Here is an 11,066-nt window from a genome sequence, read left to right on the forward strand (position 1 = left end):
GTTATTTGCAAGAGAAGTGTGAAGGAAATAAACTGCTGGCTCGAAGGTTAAAGGCCTTTGCACACGGAGTCCGTAATTCGCATGTGAAAATGGTAAATGGAATGCATTTATATAGCGCTTTTATCCAAAGCGCTTTACATTTTTGCCTCACATTCACCCATTCATACACCGACGGCGATGTCAGCCATGTAAGGCGCCATCCAGCTCGTCGGGAGCAGCTGGGGTTAGGTGTCTTGCTCATGGACACCTCGACCCTTGGTCAGGTGGAACCGGGGATTAAACCACCAACCTTATGGTTTGTAGACAACCTGAACCATGAACCACTGCCGCCCACAGTAAATATCGGACTCAGTGTGCAAAGACCTTAAGTGGTGGACATTTCTTTGCAGAATAATAGGTCACACTTTAGATTAGGGTCCAATCCTGCACTATATATTAACTACGACTTTTGCCTCAATAAACTACTAATTACTGCTTATTAATAGTTAGTAAGGTAGATGTTAAGTTTAGGTAGGATTTAGGGATGTAGAACATGGTCATGCAGAATAAAGCATTAATATGTGCTTTATGCATGCACTGTAAAAAAAAATATTACAAAAAAAAAAAGTAACCTGGTTGCCTTAAAAATTTGAGTTAATACAATGAACTTTTCTGAGAATCAACAACCTTTACTCAAGTATTATTAAAAGATTTTGATAGCATATTGGGTAATTGTGTGTGTTTTATTGGTGATGACGGAGTGAAACATGCCAAATTGTGCTATTTTCATGATTTATCATATTCAGATACAATAATATTTTGAGTTTCTATTTATTAAACTGATTTCCTTCATTGTATCAACTCAAAATGTTAATTTCAATAAACTCAAAATAAAAAAGCAACCAAGTTACTTACTTTTTTAAGTTAAACCAACAAAAAATGTTTACAGTTAGCTAGTAAAAAGTGGGAATCGGACTCTTTGTGATTCCTCGTGCTACACATCTTTTTTTTTTTACAAAACACACTGCATTGATGAAATAACATTTTCATTTTCTTGACTCGTGGAACTGAAAGTATCCTCTGCCGAGCTTTGACAGCAGCTCATGAGCACGTGTGTGGTGGGCTGCGGTTCAGTCTCTGAGAGAAATGACAGGTGTTGGTGATGCAACCGTTTGGAGGTCTGAGGGTGCTTCACGTCGCACACCATCTGTGTGTGCCTGTAGCGAACAAAGAGCGAAATACAGTTAGTCTCTCTCTCTCTCTCTCTCTCTCTCTCTCTCCTCTCTCTCTCTCTCTCTCTCTCTCTCTCTCTCTCTCTCTCTCTCTCTCAAAGCTGATATTCATTGGAGGGTTTTATGTGGAATAATCGCAGTCAATGTTTCTGTTTCTCTGTTAAATCCTGATACAAGTCAATATTGCCCTTTTTGTGCTGAACAAGAGACTATTTCTCACTGTTTTATATATTGCGTAAGGTTAAAAGGGTTTGTTTGAATTGATGAAAACTTTTTGATTTGATTTTTTTCTGTACAGACTTTAAACCAGCACTAGGTAACTTTTCAACCTTTATATATTTTCAAGACTCTTGTGATGATCCATCGACTCACAATAGGTTGAATGACACTTCTGCCATAGCCTGACGGGGTCTGTATCGTTTTTAATCGTACTTTTAAACTTCGGTTTCGGGTAGTAACCCGAGAACAAAAAGAACTACAAAATTCGACTGCTTTACGCATATACACTCTCAGAAAAAAAGGCACAGTGCTGTCACTGGGGCGGTACTCTAAGGTACAAAAGTGGAAAAGGTACATCTTTGTACCTTACTAACCCCTAAATGGTACATATCAGTACTTTAGAGTGCATATTAGTACCTTAAAGGAACATATTAGTACCTTTTTGGTTTTGTACCTTAGGGTACCGCCCCAGGGACAGCAATGTACCTTTTTTTCTGACAGTGTACGTCACTTCCACCAACACACACACTTCCTTACATTCAGACGTGCGAGCCCAACTTTGTTCGTCGGATAATATAGTCATGTCCGAAGCAGCACAGACAAATAAGAAAGAAAAGGTTTTGTTGGAGGAAAGCAATAAGAGGAAACGAAAAAGTGAACGGATTAAAGGCAGGACGAGGATCAACATGTGACAGCGTTTGCTCGTCGGCGTGAGCTGAAGGAGGCGAGCCGACCGATGCTGTCCTGCTTGTTACGGTGATTACCGACCACTCAAACATTGAACTGAAGTATCATATAGATTCTGTAAAACGGAACCAACAGACTACTGTAATGACGCTGGCTTGTAAACTTGAGCATCGTGATTATTTGGCGTTTTGAAAAAATAAAACCCATGAAATTATATTCATATGACATGCTGAAACATATGCCACTGACTGTACCTGGGATGAAGACATTTCACACGCGCCGCCAGAAGAACACCTGCATGTGGACTCCTCCTGCAGTGTTCAGGGGAACTGTTAGTGCTGCACCGACCCACGGACGCTTTTATTAAGTTATTTGCCCGCCCGCACCACTGTATATATTTTTACAACCCGCCCCGCACCCCGACCATTAAATAGACATACGGGGTCCGCAGGTTATGAGACGACCCGCGCATCACTAGTTCAGGGCTATCAGGGCTGTCATGTCAACAAATGCACGCGCGATGGCATCCCCTGATGTAGGAGGACAGATCTTACGACAGTAGTTGAGGACATTATTTTTTCCCAACTGTAGGGGGACCCGAGGGCAAAAGTTACCCAGTGCTGCTTTAATTTTTAGTTTTAAATATGTGAAAAGTAGACGTGGTGAACGTCAGTTGTTAAATTTTGTTCTTGGAAAAGCAAAAAAGGCTATCTACATTAGTAGGAGAAATCATTAAAGAACAAAGGAATGATAGTGACGTGGAGAAGGTTTTTAAAGTAACGATGAATCCAGAAATGATGTTGATTTTCGATTCTATAAAGTAATGAATAACTTGATGAAGTCTGAATATGGTGTCATAGAGCAGGGGTTTTCACTGCGGTCCGGGGACCCCCAGGGTCCTCCAGAAAAGCAGGGAAAAGCAAAAATGGATAAACTGTTTCATTTTTTAAATGTTTTCTCTCCTTTCTTGCCATAAACATACTTTCCAGAATTGTATATGTTTGTCTTGTAGGCTACCTTTTATAATGAGTTTTTCTCCCTGTATCTCCCTCACAAGGCAGAATTCGTAATGCAGTGTGAAAGCTTGTTTACATGCATTTATTGTGAAAGTTGCTTATACAAATAATTTTAATTGAAAATGTCCTTCAGGTTTATACATCCAACATTAAATATAGCCAGTTTAAGTTGCGAAACAATATGTTGTATTTATAATGTCACACTTACTATGACTTACTGTCTTGTTTTTTGTTTTTGTTTTTAATAAAGAAAAATATAGAGATAGATTTTAGGAAGGGGGTCCTCATAACGGTTCATTATAATTGGGGTCCTTGGCATCATAAAGTTTGAAAACCCCTGTCATAGAGAAGCATGCTCAGTTGTGAATGAAGAGTGTTGTTTTGCAGCACGTTTATAAATAATCGTTAATGAATTTACTGTGAAAAATGCTTTAATGTCTGGTATTTATTGTAATTAATGTAATTTTGAAAGTCTCTCTCTCTCTCTCTCTCTCTCTCTCTCTCTCTCTCCTCTCTCTCTCTCTCTCTCTCTCTCTCTCTCTCTCTCTCTCATGAGGTTAGGGCTGGTGTCACCATGCAATGCTATTTCACACATATGCACTGCAGTTGATCGCTCCAGATGACACATTATATGCTGTGGGCAACATCACGTCCATGCCACATTAGCACAGGTCATGTGGAAAGAGTCATCGACGCTAACACGGTACGTGTTTTGGGTGTCTTAGCAAAAAATGCGGTTAAGCTCTGTGGCTGCAGCTCTTTTGGCTATCGATGTGTGCAAAACCCCAACCGTTATGGTAGTGTATCCTCACCGTTTTTGAGTTTTTTGGTTGTTGTTGTTTTTGTTTTCATTCACAGCCAATCTCCTTTACCTTCCCGTGTACAGATCAGTTGCAAATCTCAAAAAGAAACGCTGGAAATATTGGGGTAGATGCCAAAAGAAAATGGTTTCCTGTTTATGTACTCTCACTTTGAGAAGTTGAGCTCTTCGCACCTTTGCAAAATCTTCCCACAGTTTGGGGCGTTGCGTTTTCTTAGTAGGCTACCGTTTTAGTCATTGTCATAAACTGATTTCTAAAATCTTTTTTTTTTTTTTTACTCCACAGATGTTTCTTGAGAGATGTTTCCATAGAGTTAATGCTAATAATTCAATCAACACTTAACACTGCTACAGTTACCAACATTTTGACACCCCATTACAGATCTGGGATTACATTTAAAACTGAACATAACATTTTAGGAGCTATTATTCTTAAATTGCTTCACACCGAATCGTACACATGATCTCCAGTTGACCTTATCTTAGGACACAGGTGTTTGACGCACACATATCTCATTAAATATATGATACGTACCTCTACTAAATATAGTTACCACAATATTGGCTTCCCCCGTGACACCATTAGCCCCCATATGGCAAATTCATTCATCAGTTGAATTCATTCATCAGTTGACCACATGCATGGAACATTAACTTCTGCATTAATAAACCAGCTGGAAAACATCCAGTGAAATGTCACTTGTTGGTGTGTCTGTATTTTTAGTGTCGTAAGGTAGCTTTAACAGCATCAATAGGGTAATACTTATGATCAATAGTGTCATTTATAGTCAGAATATAGTCACTTAAATAGTCAGACCAAGCGTTAATATAGTTATTCAAACATAAGACAACTTCAAAAAGACACGTCCCTCTGTGTTCTTTCTCAAAAAAAATTGATTCACCATCAGTTTTCACACTATCGTGTGGAAAAAGTGTCAACACACTGTAAATTAAAGATTTATTGTGGACATTATTTAGATTCATTGAAGACAATGGGAGTTTTCATAAGTGTGCTGAAATCAGAGTGACTCCCAGCAGTGATTATAAACGGAGACGCTGGTGCTGCTTTCAGTGTAATTCATTCGCAATAACAGCTGTGGTTTTTCATGAGACTTTGTGAGTATGTCATATTTAACATTGATTTTTAAACCTAATGATTTTATAATGCCTAATGTTTATTCAAAAGCGAAATGTTTGGAAAAAGTATTACATAACACGGCTATGAGCCAATACCCTCTTTTATTGGTTATAATTAATGTCCTTTAGTGTTAGTAATTTTATATCAAATGCTGTATTTCCTCAACTTGAAACATTCACGTGAACAAATAATGTTTTTGGTCATCACATTGTGCAGACACTGGGTCATATTTTAACGACCGAAGCGTGTGGCCTAAAGTACATGGCGCAGATGCAATTAGAGATTGTCCGAATCCACTTTTGCTAGTTTTACGACAGAAAAATGGTCTAAAAAGGGTTATACCTAGTCTCTTAATGAGTCATGGGTGTTTGTCACAATTGACCAGTGTGAGTGCCCATGATCACCACCAGAGGGCACTCCAATCTGGACTGTCATTCTATCATGGACTACATTACCCATAATCCTTTGCCCAGACTCATTAGCACTCACTGTTTACACCTGTGTCTCATTACCTCTGCCTATATCTACCTTTTTTCACTCTGTCATTCATTGGGAAGTCATGTTCAGTGTAAGAACTGCATTTCAGAGCTTGTCCCTTGTCCCTTGTCCCTTGTCCCTTGTCCCTTGTCCCTTGTCCCTTGTCCCTTGTCCCTTGTCCCTTGTCCCTTGTCCCTTGTCCCTTGTCCCTTGTCCCTTGTCCCTTGTCCCTTGTCCCTTGTCCCTTGTCCCTTGTCCCTTGTCCCTTGGTTTTTTTATTTCTTTCCTGTTCCATGTATTACCTCTCTCCCCTTTATTGTTTGCCTGATTGGACTGATTAGCTGTTATGACCTCTTTCCTGTTTCTTGACGATGAGTGTGGATTACCCTTTAAAATAAAGCTGCATTTGTATCCTCTACCTATGAGGCCTTGTCCACACGAAGCCAGAGCTTTCCCATTCCAATCTCTTTTTTTTCCTCGTTTCAAGAAGTATCTGCGTCCACACCAGATCACTGAAACCGACTCAAAACGATGTATTTTACATTCCAGGCCAGTGTGTGGCGCTGTAATTCTGCCACAGAAATACACTAAAACCAGAGAAGAAGAGTTGTTGCTAGAAGGGGTATAGCAGTGGTCGGAGGTGATGCAAAATCTCACGATAATATAACAATAAATACATTTTCTACACAGCTAAACGCGTCTCCGTGTGGATGGTCTCGGAGCATTTATGTTACAGAAGATGAGACACATGTGTAAATCCATAGACTGTAAAAAAATATGGATGTAGTGTCCGTGACGTCACCCATACGATTCTGAAGAGCCGTTCTGAAGCGTAAAGTAGAGATGAGCTGGCCGTCGCCATCTTGCGAGGTCAATGAAGGTCAAAATTAGCCCAGAGACCAAAACCACAATTTGTACCAGGCTGTAAACATGTTTTTTTCTGCTGTAAAGTTGGACATTTTAACATGGGGCTCAATGAGATTCTGCTCCTTCTGGAGCCTTTCCCTAGTGGCCAGTTGAGGAATTGCAAGGCAAGGCAAGGCAAGGCAAGTTTATTTGTATAGCACATTTCATACCCAATTCAAAGTGCTTTACATAGAAATTAATTAAAACAGTGGTAACAAATGCATGAGAAAAAAAGAGTACCATATGGACGAATAGAAATTTAAAACAAGCATAGTTAAAAACAGTTGTAAAGACAATAATAAGAATAAAAAATAAAAAATAAAAATAAAAAGGTCAGATCCACAATAATGGTCTGATATAAAAATAAACATTCTTCAGTTTACAGCCTACAAACATGTACCATCTTTATTAGAGCACCTCTCATTCATTTCTTTCTCAAACACGTTCATAACATCCATTTTAATCACTATTCCCTGATTTTTACTCAGGAACCTTCTTGTTAAACCCATTCTCACTCATCATACCCTCCACAGATTTACACATACTCAAACCTTTTTGTCAAACTTACTATTTCCATCAAACCCAGTTTTCACTCATCATATTTAACTCAAAAGAACATATAAAATAAACAATAACCAAAGATAAGAACAAAGGTAAACTAAAACAATTATAAAAAGAATAAAGAGATAAGATAGGGTGCAATCAGTCGGACATACAGTGCTCGGAGCTCATTCAGTAAATGCACAGCTGAACGGATGTGTTTTGAGTCTGGATTTGAATGTGGCTACTGTTGGAGCAAATCTGATCTGTTCAGGATGCCGGTTCCAACTGCGGCTGGCATAATAGCTAAAAGCAGACTCTCCTTGCTTTGAGTGAACTCTTGGTATTTCTAACTGACTTGATCCTGCTGATCTGAGTGATCTGTTGGGTTTGTATTTAATCAGCATATCTGCGATGTATTGAGGTCCCAGCTCATTGAGTGATTTATAAACAAGTAATAGTACTTTAAAGTCGATCCTAAATGTAACTGGAAGCCAGTGTAAAGACCTGAGGACTGGTGTGATATGGTCATATTTTCTGGTTCTGCTCAGAATCCTGGCAGCTTAAGTCACTTCTGTATTGGCTTCAAGAGAGATCATGGGAGGAGCCACTTGGTGTAAACAGTGAGTGCTAATGAGTCTGGGCAAAGAATTATGGGTAATGTAGTCTATGATAGGATAACAGACCGGGTTGGAGTGCCCCCTGGTGGTGATCACGGGCGTTCACACTGGTGAATTGTGACAGGTGTGTTTTAGGTGTAGCGTGCAATAAACCAATAAGAGTCTACTCTCCCTTTCCCTTTAAAAGCCAGCTGTGCTCGCGCCATGGTGGATTTCTATTTACATGGCAAAACATAGACACCCTCAACCTGACGAGTCAGTTTAAATGCGTGTATTTCCACGTTTGGTCAAATAATTTGCTCATTTCATTTGTTATTATGCAAATAGGTAATTCTGATACATGCAATGACTATCCATTATGACTATCCTTTTATTTTTAATATTTAGAAATGTGTGTGTGCTGCTGTGCGTCCCTGTGTGTGTAATAAGCAGAGTGTATGCGTGTCGTGGATCCACCTTTATGCGCATGTTACTAACACGAATGTTTAAATAACAAGAAAAATACAGTTTTTTTGTAGGTCAATGATTCAGTCGTTTTCAGTTCCTCAAAATAGCAACATGCCAACAATATGCCTGAACGCACCACACTTCAGACCAGAGGCCCATGGGCGAACAGATGGACGCGAGTGCATTTCATATTTAAAATGGGGATGAAAATGATAACTGAAACTAGCAAAAAACACTCGCATTGCTTTGCTCTAGGTGTGTATGATAGGGCTGGTTGTGTTTTTTATTCCAATGTTCCCATTAGCTTCTTCATTATTGCAATCAATAAAACTGGTTTATTGGAAACATATTAGGTAAGTGTGATAACTGCATTAAAATATAAACACAACATTAAAAAACCAACCATTGATGGTTTTGTGTCGATATATAGTGAGTACAGAATGAGAGCTAACACAGCTCGCTCGAGCTGGCTTATGGAAAACCTGGGAGTAATCGGGCGTATGGTCAATGCTTATATAAAGCCAAACTTTCTTATGTTGCATAAAAGCACTACATATTTGGATGGCCAATGGCAGCTGTGTGTTTGTACATTAGACAGGATAGGTATACACATTAGCTTAATTAAGTTATTACTGTCCTGTCATCCTAATGGCAGTGTATGATATAACATGTCAACACAGATCATCTCAGAAAGGCTTTATGTTTGGTTCCTAAACCTGTCCTGCAGCTCTGCACATTTTGTATGTCTCCCTCATTACAGCTGATTCATCTTTTGTTCTTTTGTAAGTCACTTTGGATAAAAGCATTTGCTAAATGCACAAATGTAAATGTAATTCAGCTCATCATATCATTACTTTAGCCTACAAAACTTTACATCCTGAGGCCTGATCAAGCCCTGGAGGTCAAGTCACCACACTGTAAAAAAATGTGTTGGTTTTTGTTGGTTTAACTTAAACCTGGTTGCCTTAAAATGTTGACTTTATTGAAAAATTTGAGTTGATACAATGAAGGAAATTTGTTTAATAAATAGAAACTCAAAATATTTTTGTATCTGAACCACATAAAACATTTGATAAATCATGAAAATAGCACTATTTGGCATGTTTTACTGCAGCATCAGAAATAAAACACACACTATTACCCAATATGCTTACAAAATCTTTTAATAATATTTTAATAGTTGTCGAATCTCAAAAAAAAAAAATTCATTGAATTAACTAAAAAATTTAATTTCAATGAACTCAAAATTTTAAGGCAACCAGGTTACGTATTTTCTAAATATTTTTTTACAGTGCAGATTTACAGTGATAAAACAGGAAAATGGTGCATTTTGGTGCTTTTTTGCACTTCAAATTGAAAGTATATACATGACGATGTCATTCTGGACCCTGTACAGAGTCCACAGAGTTTAAATGGTTAATAATATTTTAAAAAATTTGTCGATTCTCAAAAATGTTCATTGTATTAACTCAAATGTTTCATATCAACGAACTCAAAATTTTAAAGCAACCAGGTAACTTATTTTTTAAATATTTTTTTGCATTTTACAGATTTTATTAATTTTGAGGAATACTGAATCGTTTGTTGTGCACATGAGATTAGTAAATAGACGCTCACTTTTAGCCTAGAATCAAAATAACCATCGTTTACACACAACAACTCCACACTTACGATTTTGGGATATTACAATATTGGGACAGGAGAGCTGTCAGTCAATAAATGAGAAAACAAAGTAACTTGTGTTACTTATTTGAAAAAGTAACTCAAATATTTTGTTGTAAATTTTAAAAGTAATGCATAACTTCACAAGTTACTTGAAAAAGTAATCTGATTCTCTAATTACTATGAGTTACCCCCAACACTACAATAAGTTCATTATTATATGAAAGACAAAAAATATATTTATGAGATGAATGCATTATGTTTTGTTTTGTTGTAAATGTATCACATAATGCTAAACAGTGACCACAGATGGTTGTCCTTCACTGTGCTACAATATTGTTACTAAGTTAGTAAATATAAAGATTTTTAGTAAACATAAAGATTTTTTTCCCACAGGGCTCGAAGCCTTTTTGGTGTAGCCATGTGCACTTGCTGGACCATCTCATTCTAGGGTTAGTTCACACAAATATTAAAATTCACCCTCATGTCGGTCCAAACCCGTTCATCGTCAGAACACAAATGAAGATCTTTTTTGATTAAATCTGAGAGCTTTTTGTCCCTCCGTTGACAGCTACGCAACACGTTGACGCTTCAAAAAGTTCATAAAGAGATCATAAAACTAATCCATATGAATTAAGCGGCTTAGTCCAATTTTTCTGAAGAGACTGAATCGCTTTACATCAGGCACTCAACCCTGGTCCTCGAGGGCCACTGCAGAGTTTAGCTCCAGGCTTGATCAGGGTTGAGAACTCCTGCTTTACATGATGAACAGATTGAATTTAGGCTTTTATTTGAGAAATGCCCATTTCTAGATCCTAGCAGGGGTGTCCAGTCCTGCAGAGTGAACAGCCACTGTAAAACATGTAACATTACTGTATAAGATGTTTACAGTAGAATATTGTAACATTTACAGTAAGACCGTAAAAATCACAGTAGTCCAAGCATTACAGTTGAAATCACAGTAGTCAACGCATTACTGTATTACAATTACATTACAACATTATGCATTACAATTTAGCCACTATAGTGTAAATAGTAAAGTTAACTACTGTAATTTTTCTTTTTTGCAGATCCAACCCCAATCAGACACACCTGAACCAGCTAATCAAGGTGTTCAGAGTTACTTGTGTGTCTGTGTGTGTGTGTGTGTGTGTGTGTGTGTGTGTGTGTGTGTGTGTGTGTGTGTGTGTGTGTGTGTGTGTGTGTGTGTGTGTGTGTGTGTGTGTGTGTGTGTGTGTGTGTGTGTGTGTCTATATTACACTGTGGGGATCAAATGTCCCCATAGGTTAGTAAAACCTGAGATCACCTACATTGTGGGGAACA

This window comes from Pseudorasbora parva, chromosome 11, assembly GCF_024679245.1.
Source record: "Pseudorasbora parva isolate DD20220531a chromosome 11, ASM2467924v1, whole genome shotgun sequence".
In the NCBI taxonomy this organism is placed as follows: domain Eukaryota; kingdom Metazoa; phylum Chordata; class Actinopteri; order Cypriniformes; family Gobionidae; genus Pseudorasbora; species Pseudorasbora parva.